Source organism: Manis javanica, chromosome 5, assembly GCF_040802235.1.
Source record: "Manis javanica isolate MJ-LG chromosome 5, MJ_LKY, whole genome shotgun sequence".
NCBI classification, from domain to species: domain Eukaryota; kingdom Metazoa; phylum Chordata; class Mammalia; order Pholidota; family Manidae; genus Manis; species Manis javanica.
The window spans coordinates 57,358,590-57,383,721 of NC_133160.1; positions in this window are offsets into that span (position 1 = coordinate 57,358,590).

Below are 25,132 nucleotides of genomic sequence, written 5' to 3' on the forward strand. Positions count from 1 at the left end.
AATGTTTGTACATCCTCAATGTCACATACTTTAATTATTCAAAGAAGCTATGAAATGAAAAAAAGCTAAACCATCAAACCACAATATTAGTGATCTAATAAAAAACAGCATGCTAAGGATCTAAATTATAGCATTCCTGTCTCCCTAAAGAACAGTATTCACCAGAAAGAAAAAAGTTTAGCTTCTTCTAGGTTAGGCTAAAGACTTGAAAACTTATAAACCATGCCTCATGCTCTTTGATATACTAAACTTTTCTGTATTTCCTCTGCTGAATTGGTATTGTATTTATTTATTTTTGTTTCAAATTTATGGTTGGTGTATGAAGAAGGTCTACAAAATTATAAAAAAAGATGGTAATGAAAGATAAACAAGAACAAACACTCAAACATATATATCTGCTATGCTCTGATCTTTTTCATAGGCTGTCTGAGAAGCAGGTATAATTGTTTTCCGCATTTTAATATGAGTGGGTGGGTGATTCTGAAAGTCTAAGTGACTTCCTCAAAACCACATACTTGATAAATGATGTGGAAGGAATATAGAGCAGGCCAGAGGATATCTGGCTTTGATTATTTCTAGTTCACTCCTCTGTTAATAGCAAGTGACTTGATAGTCACCTTCAGAAAACATGGACCTCTTTCTTGGTCTTGACATAGAGTAGGAAGAAAAATGTGTTATGTGACAGTGAAGCTGAATATACTTCTAGTAAATTTTGAATGGGACAAATCATGGCATGCTACTTGTGTGACAATAGAGAAAGAAAAAAAATATCTTTAGTCATGATTCTATGATGAAAGAAACAAATTGTTGGTGGATTTATTTTCCCTAACACTTTAATTATACAAACCAATATGACAGCAGCCTTTTTAATATCCAACTTTTAACTTAGTATTTTACTTGGATATCTAGTACATTTCACACATTTAATATGTCCAAAGCAGAAATATTAATCCACTTCCCAGAAAACCTTCCTCTCTCTTGATTTTTCCCATTCAAGTAAATTTCACTACCAATTATCCAGTAGACAGACCTCAAATTGATTCATTTGTTATTTTTCTAACTACCTCAGTAAGTTCTATTGGCTCTTAATACTGTAAATATAATCATGTCTCACCATCTCACTTTCAACATTATAGGCCAAAACACCATCATAATGTTTAGTTGGATTGTTTAAATAATCTCTCACCTATTCTTGTCACTTATGCCTCAATAAAAATTAAAATAAAAATAAAATAATTACTCAAGAAAAGTATTTGACCCAAGCATTTGTGTTTAACTGGAACTGGAACAAGACAAGCTAGTAGAATATATAATTTAATGATATAAAATTCAAAGTTTGGAATCTTATGGAAGGAGGGAGAATCATACAGAAGATGTCATGTGGCTCAGTCTGCATAGCTACCACACAGCTAGGTCCAGCTGCTTTAGGATTGAGGGAAAGAAAACAACTACCACTTGAGAGGGCCTGATAGGACAATGCTAGCTAGAAACGGACACACCTGTAAGTCCCTATATTTTTTCTTACATATGGTGAAGTAAAACTTCAGGGAGAAGAGGTTTCAGAGTACACTAAGCTTAAATATTTATCCAGGAATGTATGAGGACCTGGGAGCCACAGTCTGATCCAGGACTATCCAACTTTCTAACTATCTGCCCCTGTACCTGTGTAGCAGAATATGCCTGAAGAAAAAGCACCATGGTGCATATACATCTCACTTTAATTTTAAGATCACTAATCTCATGTAGTTCCCTATACTCCTGGGTAATCATTACTCTAGCCCACTCTTCCCATCTCCTAGGTGACTGTTTAGTACGTTCTCTCAATCTCCAAAATCTTCCTATCACACTTATTCTTAACTAATGAGTTTTGGATTTCATTCAGATATAGAAGCAAATATAAGAGTATCTGCACAAGCTCTCATCAACCCACCCACATATTAAAGGGCACCTACACACACATAATCCATTCTTCTCCAATTGCATTGAATTCTACTTTTAGTCAAGTCTAAAATTTCCATTGTACACCAGAGTCCTGCCCTAGTCTGTGTTTAAACAGAAGCAGACTCTGAGAAAACAATGTGAATGCAAAAAGGATTTTAAGGGAGGCTAGTATATGTTATACAATTTAAAAATGAAGAAACAATGAAGGGTAGGGACGGTAGCCAAAAAGTATACACTGTTAAACTAGAGATCACAGTGAGTGACTGTGCTTCAGTCATCTGGAGAGTTCCTATGAAATAGCATAGAATGTATACTTTAGAACTATTCACCTTAGTGAAAAGGGAAATGAATATTTTGTACATAAATGTTTGAGGTCTGTGGGATTCACATATAAATCAAGTATAAAAATCAAATGAATAATCATATCTGACTTGATTGTTTATAGTTTATGATGTGTGATCAAAACCAAAACTTTCTGTGGTATGACTACCCTTGCATTATTCACCATGTATGAACTTGTTCACTATGTAAGAACTTGTTCACCATGTAAGAACTTGTTCGCTATGCTTCAGAAGTTTGGAGACTGTTGAGAGTTAGGCTTGCGGTTGATTAATGATTGTGTATTGAGTCTCCTATACAGAATTTTATTGTTGTTAACAACCATTTGATCAATAAATATGAGAGGTGCCCTCTCAGCACCACTCTTGCACTGTTAAGCCTCGAGTACCCTGGCTGGTCCTTTCAGATCTTCGATATCTCATCGTGTCTCCTCCCTTATCTGCGGGTCAGAAGCAGAGAGACCAACAGAGGTCCTTGGTGGAAAGGCTGCTACCAAGACATTTCAATTCCCTGGAACTTCCAGCCCATCTTATCTTGAAATGGCCTTTCGTAGCTCTAAGAAAAAAAGAAAAGTCTCTAGGGAGAGATGAAATTCTTCAATGGAGGCACATGGGTGGGTTGTTCAGAGGTAGAGGGGTTGGGCTGTGACAAAGTCTGAAAAAGACCACTTCCTGTCTTCTAACTTCTATTTAGGGAGTGACTCCAACAATCCTCCCTTCACTCTCTCTTTATAAACATTTTTGCTTTCTGTCATGCCTTCCTTATTGGCATATAAGTAGGATGTTAGTTCCTCATTCTTAAAGAAAAAGAGCCTTTCTTGGCTTCCTTTGACATCCACTATTGCCCATTTTTCCACTTTTCTTCATGGAAGGAAAATTTCAAAGACATGCCTATCCTTGTAGTTTTATGTACTATCTATCCACCTTCTCTAACATGTGTTAAATCAGCGCTGATCACCACATACCTCAACCCATTGTGCAATTCTCAGCTCTCATCCTACCTTACCCATCAGTATTTACTACAATTGTTCACTTTCTCCTACTCAATACACTTTCTTTCTTTGAAATTCTGGATGCCACGCTCTTCTCTGGCTTAACTCAGCATATACTCCTTTGCTGTGTCTTTTAAGGATTCTCCTCCATTTCCAATAATTAAGAGTAGATACCTTCAATTCTCAGACTCTGAACTTCTCATATTTTCAGTTCACACTCACTTACTTGGTCATTTTAAGAATTAAGCATTGTCTTCATATAAATGACCCTAAAATTGTGTTTCCTTGGTTTCAACTGTTTCTTTTTAATGTTTGCCATGTATCTCAAACTTAGTATGTTGAAAGCTTATCTTCTGATCTCTTCAACACTACTTCCTCCCATAAAAATATATCTATTGCCCCTACTCCTACCTATAAATGGGTGCTGCGTGTTTTGCATTGCTCTGGCCACAAACTTAAAGTCATCCTTAACTCAAGCCTTTCCCTCACATCCCATATCTTACCTGGTCAACAAATCTTGTTATGTCTACTAACAGAATATATCCAGCAACATTCTACTTCTCTCCATCAACATTGCTTTCATCTATTTCCAAGTCACCATCTCCTCACCTCTACTTTAAAATTAACCTTCTAACCTGTTTCCCTTCTCTTTCTGTGCTCATAATATTTATACTATACACAGGAATTAAAATGTTCTTTTTAGAATATATCTATCATCTCTACTCAGATCTTCCAATGGTTTTTCATCCCATTCAGAGAAAGAAAGAATCCTTGAGAGATTATTTCTATGGCTCTTTGAGGCTCTAGAGGGTCTCAATTCTATATTGTTTCTAATCGACCACTGCACTTTCCCTTTCCACACTTTTCGAGCCATCCTGTTTTTCTCTTCCTAGGGCACTGCATGCATGCTCTGTCTCAGAGTCTTTGTATCTGAAATTTCCTTTGCCTGGAATGTTTTTCTGTGAGATATCTTCATGGCTTACTCTCTTACTTCTTTTAGCCTTTTGCTCAGATTTCACCTTTCAATGAGGTCTTCCCTGAATATCTAACAATTAACTAACTAACTAGCTAAATAAATAAATAAATAAAAATTCCTCCTACAATGCCCTCCTCAGGGCTCCCAATGACTCTTTCTCTGCTTTAATTTTCTTCATAGTACTTACCATCTGTCATACTTTGTATTTCACTTCTATTTATTATTGCCTCTCCTCGTCTCCAGTACAAAAGGTAAGAATTATAAAAGCAGACTGTTTGTTTTGTTCAGCTAGCAATGTGTGATGAGGAGTAGGCATCCCATAAATGTTGGATAATAAAGTAAGTGAGTAAACACTAATAGACACGCTTATTTATAGCCAAGTCTATACAGCAAATGTCTCTAAATATCAAAGTACTCTTTTATACAATCTAGGTGCAGTGTTTCAAATCTGGGAACACAATCAGTAAAGATCAGATGAAAAAAATATTTTCATATGTACCACTTCACTGCAGATTCTCATGTCCCACCACCCAATACACCCCCCCACACACACACATTCAGTAACACCAAAAACAAGTTTGCTTTGATCATCTTGGCTTAATCTGGGCTCCTTTCAGGGAGAAACTTTGGAGAAAGCATTGACAGTTATTTTCCCCATTTTATTGAAAACAAATTTTTATTTTGGGGTGTGTTATTTCAGGTCCTCTTAGAAATAAATACCACATTGGGATTATATATGCAAAAAGCATATTAAGAGAAATATCTCTGTGAGTTAAAATGGCATAGGAGTGTCTGAGGGCTAGCAGAGCCGTCAGGCTGCAATTCAAGCTGGTCACCAATTAAAGGAAAGAAGGAAGAAAGAAGGGTGGGTGAAAGCATCTTAGTTCAAAGGTAATTTTAGCAAGGTCATTGGGAAGTCCATAAGACAAAGTCATCTGTCAAAAGAGCCTTGGTTTGCCTCAGTATCCCTGCTGGCTGAGGCACTAGCTGAGGGGACTCTGGGAAGCCTGGGCTCAGCCTGAAGTGCAAACATAATTTTAAACAGCAGAAGAAGTGGCCTCTGATCAATTGACTTACCTTATGTGACTTCAGAGATGGTAGAGGCACATTCAATGGCCACCACATTTGTTAAAATCTCTTAAATTAATTTAAATATTATAGTCTTAAGGAGAGCCTCATCTATATTCACTATTTATGAGCAAAAAAATTCCTATGCAGCAAATAGCCCTAAAATAGTCAAATAAATAGACCTATACTTTGTGAATAATTAAGTGCCTCTCTGCTTGCATTTTATTTCCGTGTTTCTTTGACTGAAACTTTACAGAGGTCAAGTGGTAAAGGGAGTAGGGACTATTTTGAGGGACTTTTTGAAATTCTCGGAGTATTACTTTCTGTAAGAAAACAATATAAACTGTCCCAAGATATGTCAACATGACGGAAAATTGTAGAGGCAGACATCTCTTTACACTGGGGAAAAATCTCCTTCCCTTAAAAAAATGTTCATATTCAAATGGAACCATGTTACACACAATAATTTTTAAATGATTTTAATTCCAGAGATTTGCCTATCCTGTTAAGAGACTGTAAATACTGTAAAATATTATTCTAGGTGATTGTAGTTTAATGGGTTTCAGTTTTCAAAAATAAAAATGTTATAATTTTAGTTTTCTGATTCATTAGTAGACTCTCCATTTGCCTTCATTGTGTTGATCTGGAAATTGTATAACATTTGATGTATTACTGTACTGCTGTATTGTTAACATTTACAAATCCTGCCTTTTAAAAATATAAATTTCCTGTAAAAGGGAAATTATCACTTCAAGTGCAAAAGGGAAAACTTGGTAGCTTGCTAATAATATTTTTTTTGTATTAAAGCACTGACCTGAATTTACATCTTTTATTTGGTAGCTAAAATTTGCTCTGCCAGTAGAAACAGTCATTATGTACCATAGAAATGCTATTCACCCATGCAGAATCTTAGAAAACTTGAATCAAACTGCTCCCCAGTAGCTATGTTTAACTCTCTTCTCACTAAAAAATAGGAGGCATTTTTTTTTGTAACTCAGTACATTACTTATGAGACAAAAAGAGAACTACAAAGAAAAAAATGTGTTTTGTAATTTCATTCATCCAAAATTCCATTTAAATATTTACCTTAACTATCAATCTTAACTTTTTTATTCTGAAGATTTACTATAGCCTATATAAATTAGTGACTTAAGTTACAAAATGATCAAGTGTTTCATGTGTATAGTATAAGAACTTGCAGTGTTTTTTTTTAATATAAGTTTATAAGCATCTTTTCCCAGCCCTGGCAAACGTGAATGAATTAGTCATCTTTGAAGTCTATTATAGATGCTGATTTGCATCTATTAAAACAGATTCCTAAGCCTTGATGTTTATGTAGATTGAGATTTCACATATTATTCTCATTTTCTTTCTCTCTCTGATGATGTACACAGTGGTCTTCACAGGGATACAAACACAAAATCTCTAAAGAAATTTTCCATAATGAAATTTGGTCACTTATCCATGACAGTTGTTTTTACCTACATGACTAGTTTTAATAGAATGGTACTGTTTTTAAAGTGTGAGTTATGGGCACATAATTTCCTGCACCATAATCTACAGGGAGACCTTGTTAATAATATGTGTTTCTTAAAGTCACCTCACTCATACTAGGAAAGGAATCATGGGGCCACACAATAATCTTCATTTTAGCTAGGAACCCAGGGTAAATCTTCTGCCCAAGTTGAGATTCACTGATTTAAGGTATGTATACAAGCTTAGAGTGATTGATTAAAAGCGCTCTTCAAAATATTTGGTGAGTTGTTGGCATGGCACTAATAGTGCTAAGATATCGTCAGACTTTTTTTTGTTTTGTCATTATATGTTAGTGGATCCATCATAATTGGAACAGCCTTTGTTTAAACGGCCTCTTTCTTGCACATATTACCTCTAAGAGCATACAGTGATACAACTTTAAATCTAAATTACTTCTATTGTAGAGATTTATTGTAAACTTTCTGACACATACAGGGGAAAGTGGTTTAAATAGTATTTTTGCAGATTTGTCGGGTAAGAGAAGAAATCTTCTATGGAATGTAATAGAAAATAGCAGACCTTACACTTTGCGCAGTTATCACTAAGAAATTTTTTCTCCATGTCATCTATACAAAAGTCACACCATATATTAGAATTCTTTGTCTCATCTAAAATAGAATTCAAATTAAATAATAATCCCTAGATTTGAACACAAATATTTTAACATGCCATTTTAAATTATTTACTAATAAACACTATTTTTCTCATATTCTTTTAAATTATGTTTATTTTTTCCTCCGTTATGGTGAAACTACCCCTACAACTGCAATTTGTATAAATGAGTATTTAGGGATTTCAGCAAATCTGAGTACTCACTACAAGGAAATATCAAAGGAGTATATGGGTCAGTTGCTTGCATTTCTGGGCATTCTGGGCTTTGCAAAAGAGTCAGCTCTCTCCGCATGTTTTCAGTATTTTGTTCAATTTCTACTGCCTTTATAAGTCTGGCCTTCACCTTCACTTCCATTTAATATGCACATAAAAACAACCTCACAGTTACATGCAGACATGTAGCCATGCAGCATTTCCAAACACACTTAGTTTATTTTCTTTTATATTTTTAAAATAATACATAGCAAATGCTGAGTGGGAAGCCATGTATAAATACAAATTTGGATTTATCTACTACGTTGTTTTATTGCTCACAACCAAACAAGTATAAGATTTAAATTTTTCAATTATTTTGGGTTCCAGAAGCACTTCACAAAGACTGAAGTGTTAAATGAAATACTTTATATCTTAATTACAAGTAGCAAATTCTGTGATTGATATGCTTTATAAAAATATATTATGCAGATGAGCTATCATTCTTTGAGAACTTACAATATCCCAGGCCCTGAGCCATTCATATATCATGCACATATATGTAATCTCATTAAATTTCCTTAAAAGAAACACTCAAACATGCATATTATAGTATATAGCATTTCACCAAGAAATAACTTCTAAAAGATCACCTGTTCATGAATACACTAATCCATTCCCTACTTGGTTTATGGTAAATGAATCTAAAAATTATAAAATAGCAAGGATGAAAATGAAATTATTTATGTACATATCATCAATAAATATATCAGCATGATGCAAATATAAAATTTGGCTAAGGGCTATATTAAAGCTCTGTTGGGTTATAGCAAAGAAGGATAATTCTTAAGTGAAATATGTCATGGAATCAAAATATACAAAATTCAGATATGACCCCTAAATAAACAAATTTGGAATTTTTAAATTGTAAATGCATGTGTCCAGTAATAAATCTTATCTCCTTAACTCAAATCATTAAAATTGATACCAATAGGACAAACATGAACAAGTCATTGGTTAGTCTAATTCGTTTTTCTGCTTTGAACAGCCCTTTTCTAAAATTAGCATATCTATACCATTTCAATAAAGAAAACTAAATATTGCACATACTCAAAAGCACATATAGTCATATGATATTGACACTTAATGTTAACTTTTCAGTGCCTAGAATTTTACTTTATAAGCCCAGAAAATAAATTATCCTGGATGTTAGTATGATGAATTCATTTAATAATTTTAATAAACAACATTAGAGACACATAAGGTCCTGAAAAACAATGGTGCCAGTCTAAGGCTGGACGTTTAGGCAGGAAAATCAGAGTAAGAGATGACTTAATGTAATAACATTTAAAAATAACTGAATGTTCTTTCATTCACAACTATGTGTTAACTGCCTACTGTACGTTATGGACTTATCTAGATGTTAGGATAGAACAGTCAACAAAATAGATCAAATCTCTATTCTCATTATTTCATGCAGCACACTTTCCAGTTAGGGGCAGATGTGGAGATAAAATGTATAGAAATTAACTCAGAAATACAGAATATGTTAGGTGATAGTGATTTAATGAAAAAAAGAATGCAGTGGTGCTTGGGGGCTGGTTCACGTCAGCTCACTAGAAATTATCACTATTACATTTTCAGAAATTTTGCAAGCTGTCTCAAGCTTCAACCATTGGTATATGAAGCAAGCCATATTTAGAGTATTTTGCATTACAGAAATTGGAAATTAGCAAGAGCTATAAATCAGGGGCTCCCTTTCCACTACCCTCCCTCAGAGGCTGACAATCACCAGTGGAGGAGGAAGTGCTTGGTGGGTGCGGATAGTAGGGAGCCATGCAGGTTATCTTAAATAAAAATCGTAATGAAAAGCATTCTTTTCTTTCTCAATCTGTCATGTAATCACTTTAATTTCAAGACTGCTCAGTGTGTATGTGTTCATATACGCAAAAACATGGAACAGGGCAAAATAGCCTAATTGTTAAAACCAAATTCTGAAGGGAGTTTTCCTATGGTTGTAATTCAAATTCCTTTTCTTTTACTATTTTATCTCCAAATTTTGGTAGTCTTGTCTGTGAAGTGGGATGGTAATATAACCTTCAGTAAAAGCTGGCTGTAATGATTCTCTAAAATTAGGTAAGTAAAATGCCTTTCTTATACAAATTGTTTAATAAAGGTTAGATATCATTGTTACTGATATTATTATTGTTGTAATTATTACTTTAATTAATAGCAAGAAAAAAATTGTAACTGTGTGGTGATGACTGTTAACTAAATTTATTTTGATAATTATTTTAAAATAGATAAATTATCAAATCATTGTATACCTTAAACTAATATAGTGTTATATTTCAATTAAATCTCAATAAAACTGGAAAAAATGGGGGGAAAGACATGTTCAAGGATACAGATTTACTTTTTGATTGTTGCCAATAGCTATAAAATTAACTTGACCATTTTTTCCCAGAATAAAAAAATAATGAATATTTAACTTTAATCATTAATAATTTGATAACTATTTAGTCCTACCATTCAAAGAGATTTACTTGCACCATTTCACTTTGGTTATAACAACCAAAGATAAGTACTATTGTTATCTTCATTTTCTAGATGAAGAAACTGAGCTCAGAAATGTTAACTTGATATCCAGAGTGAGAATCCTAAAGCAGTCTTTAGGGATTACAAGTGCTGTGTTCACAGTCTGCATGCAATGCTGACTCAAAAATTAGCTGCAACGGTACTTTGAAATACTTCCTAACAACTTGGAAATATTAATTGTTGGAGTTAATTAGACAGAGCAAAGAATAAACTGAAATTAAGAACTTGTTCTTTACTATATTTCATCCTCTATTAAAACATCCTAAATTTGTGGTTGTAAAATATTTAGTATACTTAGTGAGAATTTTGGACTGTAGTTATATGGAGTGTTTGCCAAATGATAAGGAATTTATTACATTATATAAATCTTTTAAATGTATTCCAGATATGACCTAATTTTGAAAATGTTTTCTTCCAAGTGCAAAGGAATTTTAAGGGCAATATCACATTGATTGATCTGATTTCCAAAGCTTTGCTTTCCTTAATATTTTTTCCTATTTCAGGAGAATTGGCAGTATTGTAAATCAATACCTCAAAAAATTCAGTCTTAACTTGAACTGAAAATATTATTTTAAAGTTATTTGTACTGATCTTTCTAGACTGTGAAAGACAAACAGAACATACCACATAAGTCATTATTAAATATGTTAATATGTTTGCTTCACAAATCTCCCTATTCTGTAGTTGATCTTTTAAGGCCACAAGATGAGTCTTGACATATGACATTTTCAGAAAATACTAAAAAATTCAATAAACATTCAAATAACTTATATGAATTTGTATACATGTTATACCTTGTGTTATTTAGGTATACACATAGACACACTTGCACAAAGTCACACACAACTTTACTATTTGCCATAGCTTTGAAAGAAGATATTTTTCATATTGAATTATTCATAAATCCTAAGGCTAATTTATACTTGAATGAAAAGAAAAATGTAACTCTTGCTCATAAATCTTTATTTATGAAAATACCTAAAATATTTATAGACATAGTTATGGCAAGTTTCTATCATATAATATATTAACTTGTATTCCTACTCATAAGTAGAAAAATCCTGGAGTGGTATATAAATCACAGGACATTTAATTTGGAAAAAACTTGAGAGTAATATTCACAGGGGGATGGGGAGTGATGGATTTCAATACCCACTAATGTTTCCAAAGAGGTTGAATGAGCATTTATTTATTTATTGAGTGAGTGAGTGAGGTAGCCCCACTGTTACTCTATCTTTAAAATATAGCTCATTGTAAGCCACTTGCACAGATATACAAATTTGTCACTTAAAACCCACAAACCACCATTGGTTTATATCACTCATGTGTATGAATTTTCTGTGACATTAGGATCCAAGAAAACTTACAGTTGTTATCTTTCTAAATACAATTAAATTCCTTAACCTAAATTGTTGGAAACTTTAATAATATATGTATGGGATTTCTTGACTTTCCATTGAAATTAAACAGAAATAATGTGTTTTATATAATGAAAGTAATTTGGAGAACACCTGATTTTTAGTTTATTGTTCTTTTATAATGACTCAGCAGTTCCATCACTTACTTGCTGTGTGACCTTGGGCACGTTGTTTTCCCTCTCTGTGCCTCAGTCTATAATTTTTATAATGAAACAATAGTAGTCTTATGTTCTACGAATATTGTAAAAATTAATAATTTAATACATGGAAGATAACTTTTTGCACCAAGTATGCACTGAATAAATGTTTTCTATTCCTCATTAAAGTTAGGTCAACCTACTGACAACATCTATTTCCTCCTTGCCAGCTTTGGACTTTGGACAGCAGCTCACCAGTTGGTAATGCTTAGAGATAATCTGTCAATTTCCAGTTTCTCTTCATGTTTTTTTCTACAGGTGGGTGGAGATCATTAGCGGGCTCTAGCTTCTGGCTTTTCAAAAAGCTTTCCCCTGCCCTCAAGGCTTGCATTTTTCTAATCTTTGTACATTTTCTCAATTATTTGCTCTTGTATTATAATGTTTGGATATTATTTATTAAGAATTTTAAGTTATTAGGAAACCTGTGTAGGCTATGAGAATGTAATCTATAAATAATCTTCAAAAATATAATAGTTGCATCTTCTTAAGATGACAGCTCAAAAAAGAAACACCAAGGAGGTGTTGAGAGTTAACTCTTATTAATGTATTATTCACATATAGGTGAACATAATTGCACTATATATATATTAAATATTGTATACAGATTTTTTTTCAAAAGAAGTGATGTCCTAGAGAAATTTAATGCCTTAACATAAATATAGTCTCTTTTCATTTCCTTAGTCTTTGAGAAACATCATTCTTACAGGTCTCTAAAATGTAAGCCTGGAAATTTTATCATGGGTAAACAGTTTCATTTTCTTGAAAGATGAAATTCACTCATCCATAAAGAGTGCTCAGGAATGTGTTTTTTCCATTGTCCTTTTCTTGAACTCCTTCTCTGCTCATGAACCACATGAGTATGATGACCCTGACCTTCTGCTTCTTACATGCCTCCTACCCTTAATCTCCAATCATGATCTTCTGTTGATCATTTAGTATCTAACTGCCATGGAAATTATTCAGAGACCTTTATTGAAGGGGCAGGTTGGATTTTGGCATAACTGCATAGTGATGGGATAACAGATATTGAAATGGGAATCATACAGAGTAAGCCTTTTCTGATTATGAACATCAGTTAAGTCTTTTTTTATTCTCTCTCTCCTTCCCTCAACCAGCTTCCCTCTACCTGCTCTGTCACTCTTTACCTCTTAAAAACTAGGCTTAATTATATGTTGGTCAGAAGATACAGGAGTCTCTCCTTTAACCACCTGCTTAGTTACTAGGTCTAGAGAGAGACAATGATTATAGTTCTACAGTTAGGCCAGAAATAGATGCCCAAAGATCACCTAAGTCTCCCTAACTGTCAATAGATTTTTCTTAGCAGTTTTCTGAAGAGGTAAGCACACAACCCTAATATATACAAATTAACTTTCCTTGAGAAAAACAAATAGCCATGCCACCCCAAAATGACTACAGGCTAATTAAACATGTGGAATAAATGTCCATTACCCCCATTGCCTTGGCTTTGATGCTTATTTCTGAAACAACAAACTTTATGTAATCAGGTGGAACAGCAGTTGTGGGACAATATTCCTAAACTCAGCTTCATTTCAACAGCCTAAATTAGTTATAAATGGTTCTCTAATTTTATCCTGAAAGTATGGTTCAAATTTAATTCAGTTATTTTTATTCTTTGCCTTATTGACAAAGAGGAAGAGTTAAAAGAAGGATTCTATTCAAAGATTAAAAACCTGATTATGAACACATTCATTGTTATAATGTTTATGTATACATTATTGTATCTACAAAATCTCAAAGGCTTTTCAAAAAATCTAATCCATGAACTGGTTAGACGTTATTATCCCAATTATACAGATAAAAAGCTGAGGCTTGACATGGTTGAAATTTCTTGCAAAAATGTGCTTTTAAAATCAAATTCATAGAACTCTATGTTAATTAATATGAAAAAAATAAATAAAACCCTCAACCCTTGGTTTTTATAAAAGGCAACAGAATAAGTGAAATGAACTACTTTTTTAAAAAAATGGGAATAGAGTATATAACTCACCCTCAGATACAGTAAGAGGTTAGACAGTCATAAACCTAGGAATAAAATATTTTACTTTTATGTGCTTCATAGCCATGTAGGATTGTTTTTAGGCTAGAGACTACCTTCAATGAGTGGAATATGAGGAAGTTAATTTACATACCACATAAATAAATGTATAGAAATCTTATATGTTGCTTCTTTCCCACACAAAAGCAAATCAAGATCATAAACTGTTTTCTTCCCATTTTCCTGATCTTCTAATTTGTGTTTTCCTGCTTTTTTCTTCCTTATTTTTCCTTTTCATGAACTTATGCTAGTTATTATTGGCTCTCTTTGATATCTGGTAAATTACATTTGAAGTTGATACACACATATCACAGATTTTTTTTCTAAGGTCAGAGATAATCTATTGGTCTTAATAAACGACTTTCAAGCTTTTTTTTAAATTTTAGTGCAGTCCAGAGTAAGGAAAACAGTTTATGTTGTCTCTATACTTACATGAACACACTTATATGTATATTTATGTACATACATATATAAACTGAAATAAAAATGTGATTAATATTATCATATACAAAGACTATATCTTTTGTTTTTTAATCAAACAGACTGCACTTCAGTCTAAACTAATATTTTTTAGTCTAATATTCTTTTATAGTTTTTCTTATTTCTAAATTTTGTTCAAAATCCAATATATAGATATCACAACCTACAATTTGTTAAAACTATTTTGCAAAACACTACTCCTGGTCAAATCTGATAGAGAGAAAGAAAATGTTGATTTCTTTTTCAATAACACAACTTCAATAAAATGTTGGAATCAGTAACTTCAAATTCTTTTAGGAGGATACTATGTAAAGAAATGAACATTATAAAGTAGTAAATACCATAAGCAATGGATGTATAAAGTTTTTACTCCCTGTCATACCAAAATAATGAAAAAAGTAGTATGCAATGTCTTATCTCAGAAAATGAACAGAAACTATTTCAAGTACATCATTTTATGAAAATGTTATGAAAATTATTATTAAGAGGTGAAGAGCAACTACATTTTTAATACTATATTTCTCTTACTTCGAGGGGTTCAAACCAGATTTGGGTATGAAAAAAATAGAGCCCCATTGAAGTCTAAGACCTGTAATTCTTTTCCTCTAACCCAATCTCATTCTTCAACACATATTCAAGTCACTCTTAGACATTTTACTATGGTAATATGACAGCAAGGGAGTAGTTCTGAATTCATTGCTGCCTAGACCATTAGGAGATTGACAACTAATTTAGAAAATCATTTTTATAATAAAAGAAAGCTATTGACATGTAAAATAATTGAAAAGAAGTTAGCCTTCAAAAAGAATAGAATATCCAATAACACATTTCATTACAGCATTATTTGCAATCATAAAGATATGGAAACAACCTTAGTGTCTGTCCACAGATGAATGAATAAAGAAAACATGCATATATACATGCACACGCACATGTATATATATATAAATACACAATGGAATATTATTCAGCCTTAACAAAAGAAGGAAATTCTGAACATTTGAAACAATTAGATGGAGGACATTGTGCTAAGTGAAATAAGACAAAATAAATACAGCTTGGTATCATATGTGGAATCTAAAAGAAGTCAAATTCACAGAAACAGAGTAGAAAAGTGGTTGCCACTGATTGGATGGTGGGGGAAATAAAGGTTGGTAAAATTATACATACTTTCAGCTGTAAGATCTATAAGTTCGGAGGATTTAATGTATAACATGGTAACTATAGTTGATAAGACTGTCTTGTGTAATTCCAATTTGCTGAGTGGAGAACATAAATGTTTTCAAAAAAAAAAAACAAATTAAAAGGTTAATACGTGGGCTGGTGAATATGGTAACTCTATTTACTCCATGGGAGAACTCCTTTCACAATGCATATGTATTTCAAATCATCACATTGTACATTTGCAATATCTTAGTACCTGTCAATTACATCTCAATACAGCTGAAAAAAAGCATACACACACACACACACACACACACACACACACACACACACACACACACACACACACACCAGGCATTTAAATGAAGAAATCTACAAATTTCCAAGCAGAAATTATAATTATTCATGTTTTGATGAAAAAACAGGATTTAGTGTTGTAAAAGTCAGAAAGTTATTCTGTTTAGGAATAGTAACTTATGGGAAATGTTCAAAGTTTTATGTTTTTAGGAAAACTGGATCCAGACAGAGTGATCTAGTTATTTTTAGTTTATCTTGGGATGTAACGTCTTTGCTTCATTTTCTGACTATGGAGTATGATGTATGTGCCAACTTAAGGTGAATTCTTAGTTCTTGTTTCCACATGGACCTGAACTTACCTGATTAGAGGTGATTACCTGCTTTTCACATCCTTTTTTGCACAATGCGTCCTAAACTTTTGCCTAAATAGGAAGCTGTGGGGTTGGTTGTTGAGCAAGGCTGCTGCTGAGCAAAATCTCAAGGTAAGTGAGTATTCAAAGACTGGTGGGCTGCTTTCCATTGACAGTCCATAGCCCTGGAATTCCCAAGGTCCCACATGGCACTTAGGCTCAGTAGTGAAATTCATCTTTACTGTTACACAGAAGGCATCTGTACATCCATTCCTTCTTCCAGGGCTGAGTTCTCCCCACTCATCACAACCCAAATGCTGTCTCCTGTCTTATCCAGCCTTGTGGAATTCAAATTTATTCTGAAAGTTGCCACCAGAATCTTGATGACACTCACATAGCCAACAACAACTTTGAGTATTTGTCTCTTAAATGAGGATAGTGTTTAAAAAAAAATGGATCTCAGTGTATGAGTGAAAGCACAAAAGAGGGACAGAAGCAAATTGAAAGCATAATAAATATTTTGATATATCCATTTCATTACCTTCATAGTACTTTACAAATTAAATTGCCTTATTGAGTTACTTGCATATTGTCCTATGAATTTAACATCTTTTCTTGTAATAGGGATACAAGATACAAATAAAATACATTTTAAACATTTTGATGTGAGACACTTCTTTGTTTAATATCTTTAGAACATTGAATAGTACCTCATGTTTGGTGGGTAGGAATGATATGTAATTGACAGGAAACATGTAAGGAAGCATTTTTGTGGCCAATATCTCTGCCTTGTTTTCCAGTTAAGACTCATTGTAATAGGTAAAAAGTAAAGGAATGAACACATAGAAAACATGTGGAAGCGAACAATTTCAAGTCTAGGCTATTGGCTATGCCAGAGAGTAAGGAAGAGAATGAGAAGCAATGGAGATGGTGCTTTTGTTAATTTTTTACTGTTCTATTTTTACATAAAAAAGACTGAAATCAAAATGGCAAAAGCATTAACACCTATTAAACCTGAGCATTGATGTGAGCATGACTTATATTCCTTTTTAGGCCTATTTGATGTATTTTTTAAAAAACTTAAAAATTTTAAAAGCATGAATGTATGGTGTCCTCATTCAAATCAATAAAGAAAGTCTAGATACAGACCCCATTGCGAAATAATTTGATTAAACCAAAAAAAGAGCATTTTAAAAAACGTGGTACAAATTCACTTTAAAATATAATTTTTTTCTGATAATAACTATCTTAGCTTCAAAATTTGTTAAGTATACAGTGTTTCAATGTCTAAATTTAAGCACATAAGTGAGCAAACCCCTGGAGGTAGATCTTAACTTAAAATTTTAATAATAACAAACTTAATTGAGATTGACTGATCCCACACTACGAAAAAGAGTAGACATCTTAATAATGTGTGAGGACCTTAAGAGTTGAGGGCCACATTTTATTTATCCTATTATTGACAAAGCCCTACTAACACATAGTATATGCTCACTTTGGCTTTGTTGTTGTGGGAAGAAAGATCTGTAAATATTACCTTAAATATTTAACTTAAGTATGATGATGTAAAAATAAGTACAAATAATAGAGGAGTTATTTTATTGTTAAGTATTTCTCACAACTAATTGGTGAAAATTCTTAGGTAGGCATGGCTGAAAGAATCTTTGTAGTCTAGTCTAGTCTTCTTTTTCTTGAGTTACTCAAGTTTTACTGATTTCTATTTTTCCCATATTTCTTCCTCACATCAAATGATTTAAACAAAAATATGTTACCATCTTGAAGCAAAACACTTAGAGTTACTGATGAAAATTATTTCTCTGCATTTGTAATTCCTCAAAAGAGACTTTCATTAGGATATCTTCATCAATACCACTTTTAAGCAGATTTGACTTAGCTCAAACATGTTCATATAAAATATTTTTTCTTTCTCTAGGTATATTGTTGCAGTAAAGTTGTTTGTTTTCTTTCACTATATACATGCCATGCATGTCTTTGCCTCTGATTTATAATAAAGCTATTGATTCTCTTAAATACTGAACTTGATTTATATTTCCTCTAAGACAATAAATGTAATTTCCAAACTGAAGTCTCAGTTAAAATCAGATTTCCTTCTTCTTCTTTCCAATATTCAAGAATGTATGGAAATATGGCTACCATTCTATTTTCTGAGTATTCCCTATTCAATACTCCCTTTCCAACTCTTTTTATTTCAAGGCTGTGTTATGTGCAATATCATGTGCATTGTACTTTAAAGCCTATTTTAGTTTATTGTATTCATTTAGCTAATGATTCTCAGCTATAATTTTTCTAGCAATAGTATATCTTACATCAATATTTATCCACATTAAATACTATAAATATAACTTGAGAAATCTGTCTAAATACATATAATTTACTCTAAGAATCTGTAAAAAGTATAAAAAAATTCATATTAATATTTATGGGTATCAAGTACTTGATAAAAACAGGGCCATAAAGGAAGTTTCTCTAATGCTCAACAGATTTTTATTTACAGATTTATAGAGTAATGAAATCAGATGGGCAAGTAGTCAACATAAATGTATTTTATTATATTGTTTTTAACATATTTGTTTCTAGACAATATATTTATATTTATTGATAGTACTAAAAGTGAAATGCATAAATAGAATGTGGAAGTACTTTTTATATTTTTTTATTTTTGTTTTGGTATCATTAATCTACAATTACATGAAGAACATTATGTTTACTAGGCTCCCACCTTCACCAAGTCCCCCCCACCTACCCCTTCACAGTCACTGTCCATCAGTGTAGTAAGATGCTGTATAATCACTACTTGTCTGCTCTGTGTTGCACAGCCCTCCCCGTGTCTCCCACACACTCTACATGCTAATCATAAAGCCCCCTTTTTTTTTCTCTGCCCTTATCCCTCCCTTCCCTCCCATCCTCCCCAGGCCCTTTCCCTTTGGTAACTATTAGTCCATTCTTGGGTTCTGTGATTCTGTTGCTGTTTTCCTCCTTCAGTTTTCCTTTGTTCTTATACTCCACAGATGAGTGTAGATGAATGGAAAAAGAAGATGTGGTACATATACACAATGTAATACTATTTAGTCTTGAGAAGAAAACAAATCCTACCATTTGCAACAGCATGGATGGAACTAGAGGGTATTATGCTCAGTGAAATAAGCCAGGCGGAGAAAAACAAGTACCAAATGTAGAAGTACTTTTAATGAGTTCTGTGAAAGTATTTTCAAAAAGTTTTGATGATTTATACCACATTTGGAATTTTTAAATTGCATTATTTTATATGTACTGGGCTTAAATGTTCCCAACATTACAAATACACATAAAGTCTTTAAAATCTTGTTATACAAATTAATAAATGTTCATTGCTTATTGTAATATAATATTTAAATACAATAATTAAAAAAGGTAATGGTGTTTCCTACAACCACTGAGAAATCTTATTTTTTTGTGGGAACTTTAACCTTGATTTTTGACATAGATTCTTACACAATTATTATATAGTTTTATTTTAAAACTTCAAGTTTTCTTACTTAATTTACAATAACAATTTTAAAGTATTTACTTAATATTGTTAAATCCCTTTTATTGAGCCAAGTCTTTAATCAGATAATTTATGTAAATAATCCACATTAATTTGTCACACTCACTCCGTAAGATCAGCAGTATGGTAACTTTATATTTTTAATGTATGTTTGGCACTATTTTAACTGGGCCAAGATCATAGTAATAGTAAATTGCCAGTGCCAGAATTTGAATGGTGTTTTGTCTCTAAAACACTGAGCTGTTTTCTGCTCTAAATTGTGTATTATCAGTTTTTTTTCCTCTAAAGCATTGTTTGCTTTATTTAAAACAGGAAATTATAATATTGGTGAATAATAGTCAAAAATAACAAAACTTTTAGTTATCTCAAGAAATAATTCCAAAATATTTTAATCAAGTAACCTACATGTAATAGGATAAGGAACTCAAAATAACACCATTCAAAAATGGCTTCTGGAAAACATATTTTCATGATAGATCTGTAAGTTGAGACTTTTTAATAAGCTGATAAGAGAAAGGATTTCAGCAACTTTTCAAAACAAAGGATAAAACTTGTTAAACATTCTGGCATATTGTGGTTGAAATATGGTTATGTAAAATCTTTTCCTGTCTTTGACCTTTATCTTCTCACACCAGGGAATTTGGTGCAGGAAGTATTTCAGAGCCACCCAATGCTCTCTTCATCCATACCCAGTAGATAGGGGACAAAGGAGGGAATTTACTGAATGTATTTTCTTAAGAAAAATATAAAGAGGTATAAAAGAATATAGTTAATCTAAAACATCACTAAAATGGCTTGAAAAAAATAGGTAGCCCATGTCGTATATTCTCTAAATATCATGTAAGAGTTTGATTGAGATCCAACTTTAGATGATATTAAAAGTAATAAAACATACCAATAAGGTGGTTCTAAAAAAAATGTGGAGTAAAGATGATTAGTTCTCCCTGATATTCTTACTATTATAGTTCTATACATAAGGCTAAATCATGGAGAATTTCAAGGCAAATTTTTAAAAAGACAACATAGGCAAATCCCTTTTCAAAATGGGATGAGGATATGGAATGTTATCTTTGAATTTTAAATTTACTCCACTTCTGAGTTTTGTGAGAAACCTTTACAACACTTTGGAATATGACAATGATGGAAAAGTATACTGGATTATAGAGAAAAAGAAACCAGAAGAAAAGAAAATAGACTAGTCCTTTTGAAACCCAACCTAGAAAACCTAAGTAACTCATCTGTATGTAAGAGACAGTAAGATGTACCCACTAGTCCTGAAATTGAAGCTAAGATCCAAGACAGAGGACAAAACACCCAAAACTCACACTTCAAAAAGAGATAACAAGGAGTTTCCAAAAAGTAGGGCCAGAATTCACCCACTACTATCCCTCACTGACACTGGTGAAACACATCTTTATCTACCGTGTGTTCCTCACAACAGGCTCAAAAACAATTTTGTGTTTGGTGACTTTAAGAAAACAGAGTATTTATTATGTTGGGATTATTTAAAAAAAAATAATCATAAAACTGCTTGATCATAGAACTACCTTATTTATGACTGAGAATCTGAGGAAGAAATTCCCTTACTGAAGCCATTTTAAGGGAATAGCAGGGAAACAGAGCTCATGATTAATTATACCTTACAAGTAATCTTTTATGCCCCAGTGACACATGTTCTCCTTCAGGGAACTCATAACATCCAGAGAGGCAAACAGCATTACAGAGGGAAACTGACAACCCTGGAGACAGGATGACACCCCTCTTAACAAGGTGTGACCGGTCATGTATTTAAGAGGATCTTTCTATTTCCTTTGAATCCCTTTTGGTCCCACACCAGCAGATCTGGGTAGGGTCCTGGCAAGGCTACTGCCTCCATCCCAGAGACAGCTGTGTTACAGAAATGGGAGTAAGTAAATTCTTGAATGGATTTGAAATTACAGTTTTAAACTAGTCTGGACTAAGTTTTAATAACATACCCAGAAGATAATGAAATTTAAATATTAAAATAACCACTTCTTGATGGAAATGAGGGGTTCAAAATAGCACAGGAAAGGTGTGGTTTATAGAAAATGGCATTTTCATGACTCTTTCCTAAGTTGAAGCTACCCAGTAAACTGTCAATAATAGGATTACATATATTTTGCACTTCAGAATTCTTGAATGGATGTCTCTTTGATTTAAAATTTTACTTGAATATCATGTATGTCTGTACTCAAAACAAAAAATAAACATTAAAAAACAAGTACCGTATCTAGAGTTGGAATTCTCTGATGTTTTACAGTTACACATTTCTTTCAACTTAAATGGTGCTGTTAGCTTTAGCTTTTTGAAGAGAATATTGCATTTCCAGAAAAAATTATGGAAGATTTATGACACTTCACATATCATAAGATAGTTCACTTCAACTGATTGTATTTTTTACAGTTAAAATTTTAAGTGGATATTTTATTGTACTTTGCCAAATTTATGTTTTTGAAGCAGTGTTTTGTGAAGATTATTTCTAGTTGTGAATTATGCTGTCTGATACAACTTGCTTCAAATTATTTGCAATCAATTTTATTGAATTGCCGAACTATCAAGATATGTTATGTTTGATTGTTGCTAGATAATGTCTTTGTTGAAAAATATTATTTTTTGTATTACTTACTGTTTTTCCAAGAACAGGCAGTGCCATTTATATGATGTATATGAAATAATATAAGCCAAAGTTACAGGCCTTAAGTTATCCTAGACATTTTACTACCCTCAAGACATCTTATTTTTGATTCACTATTTTCATTAAGTTCTCTTTTCAACAATAGAGTTTAACTTTAATGCCATTTATTTTTACTCCTATCTGCTCTGAAGGGATTCAGTTCTAGTTGGTACCTGGAATATAGTTATCTGACAGGTTTTTTTTTTTAACTGTACAGAACATGAGGTTTTTTCTTTCAGATCTATCCTGAAAAAAAGCAAACATACTTAACACCCTGGAAATTTCAGAAACTATACTGGGAAAAAAACTATGTGGTATACAGAAATGTGCATGTACTATTTAATTCAGTATGAAATTATTGCAACAAAAATTATCAATACACAGAAAGTATTATCTCTGTTTATTCATAAGTCAGAGTAGTGAACTAGCTTGAAGAAAGTTTCAAGAGCCCTATTAAATGATAAACAGAAAAATGTTTTTGCTTAGGACATGTGTTTATTTCTCTGTATGATATTAAACAATATATTTCCTACATATTAAAAGACAAGAGCCATATTAAAATTATTTTTAGGAGAGAATATGTGTCAATTTATAATAACAATATACTTGAAGGAAAAAAGTGTTGTTTTTTAAATAATAGCATCCTCACAATACTGTGCTTAGTATAATTTAAAATATGTGATGAGATGATTGATTAGTATGACAAAATAAACCCTACTCAGAAATCAAGATGACACACTGGCACTCTCAGATCCTCCATATCTGCTTTTAAAATTCCACTTGTGATTAATTTGGAGGTATAGGAAACAAAAGAAAGGATCACTAGTTTCATCAGGTACCATAAAATCTCCATTGTTACAAGTATTTCACAAGGAATAAGGTAGTACTGAGAGCTGCCCATCCAACAGAGGAGCAATTTACTCAAAAGCAGGAAACGACTCTTGATTTCTAGTCATTCCAAATTGTCTTTGGCCAATTTGCTAGATTCTGGCAATTGGATCAGGAGGAATTATGCAGTGAGGGGGACTTGCGAAGGATTTTGCTTTATTAAAATAAATTGGTGCTACCTCCACTTTATTGCTTCCTTAAAGCTAACATTTTGCCTTCATCACAGAAGCCATAGCATGAACATGTAGAAAGAATGTGAAAAGTAAAAGTCAATATGCTCAAACCGGCCCAGTGTTCAGAACAAGTTAGGGTCTTGAATGGCTTCATTGAAAATTCAATTTAAAAAAAACAAAACAGAAGAACAAACTTCATTATGATCACCATGAAACTGAAGGACAATTACAATGAGATAACAAGAAAGCCAAAGCAATACTTGTTTGGGTTGAACCACATCTTCAAAAAATGACATGTTGAAGTGTTATCTTAATGGGCTCAGGCTGATGCAACACTGTGTCATGGACTGGGTGGCTTATAAACAACAGAAATTTATTTCTTACTGTTCTGGAGCCTGAAGTCCAAGATCAAGGTGTCACCAGATTCAGTGTCTGGTGAAAGCCCACTTCCTGTTCATAAATGTCATTTTAGCTGTGAACTCATATGGCAGAGGGGACAAGCATTCTCCATAGGATCTCTTTTACAAATTACTAATTCCATTAATAAGAGCTCCATCCTCATGAGCTAATCACTTCCCAAAGTCCTAACGCTCAAATACTATCACATTGGGGATTAAGTTTTATCATAAGGATCTTGGGAGGACACATACAGTTTTAGCAAGTACTAACTCCTATGTCCTTAGAATGTGACTTTATTTGAAGATAAGGACTTCACAGAGCTAATCAGGTTAAAATGAGGTCATAAAAGAGAGCCCTAAGCTACTGTGACTGCTATTCTTACAAAAGGGGGAAAATTGGGGCACAGATAGATACAAGCACACTCAGAGGACTCATATGATGACTGGACATCAGTTGCCACAAGCCATGTAGCCACCGAAACTAGGGGAGAGGCCTGGAAAGTCTATCCTTGGTGCCTTCACAGGCAACATGGACCTGCTGGTGCCTTGATGTTAGACTTCTGGCCTTCAAAACTTTGGAATGGTAAGTTTCTGTTGTTCTAAACCACCCAGATTTTGGCACTTGGAAACTAATGCAATATTTAAGTATTAAAAGTACAATAGGAAACTATTGCAAAATTAAAGTATTAATAGTTCAATAACTTTTCTTTAATCACTAATGGATAAGGTAAAACGTTTTTAAAAAATCTTACTAAAAATCACTTTGTTGAGCATTGTATTCGAAATGTAATGAGGGTAATAAATATAATGAACTTTCTAACATAGGGCTCAATTAATTCTCAGTCTTCTGAAAGTCTGTAATAGAAAATTAGCATTTGTTCATTAGATGCTCAGAGACTTAGGTGGCAAAGTAATATATTTGATTTTTAGTCCATTCAGTGTACCCTTTAGAACAGTTTACTTTGATGTCTTTATAATGCAATCATATAATATATTCTCAATCTGTGCTTTCTTATTCAGTTTAACAATATCATATGATTTATCTTTTGAATGAGGTGATGCTTTTCACAAACTCTATATGATTCACAGATTGCTTTCTTCAGCAGAGAAAAATGTGAGCTCATTTCCTGCCAAACAAAGTAACTGCATCAAAAAGGAAAAATATATTAAAATGATGGAAGTTTTCCTTTTTTAAAGAAAAGGATGTGGCATGCAA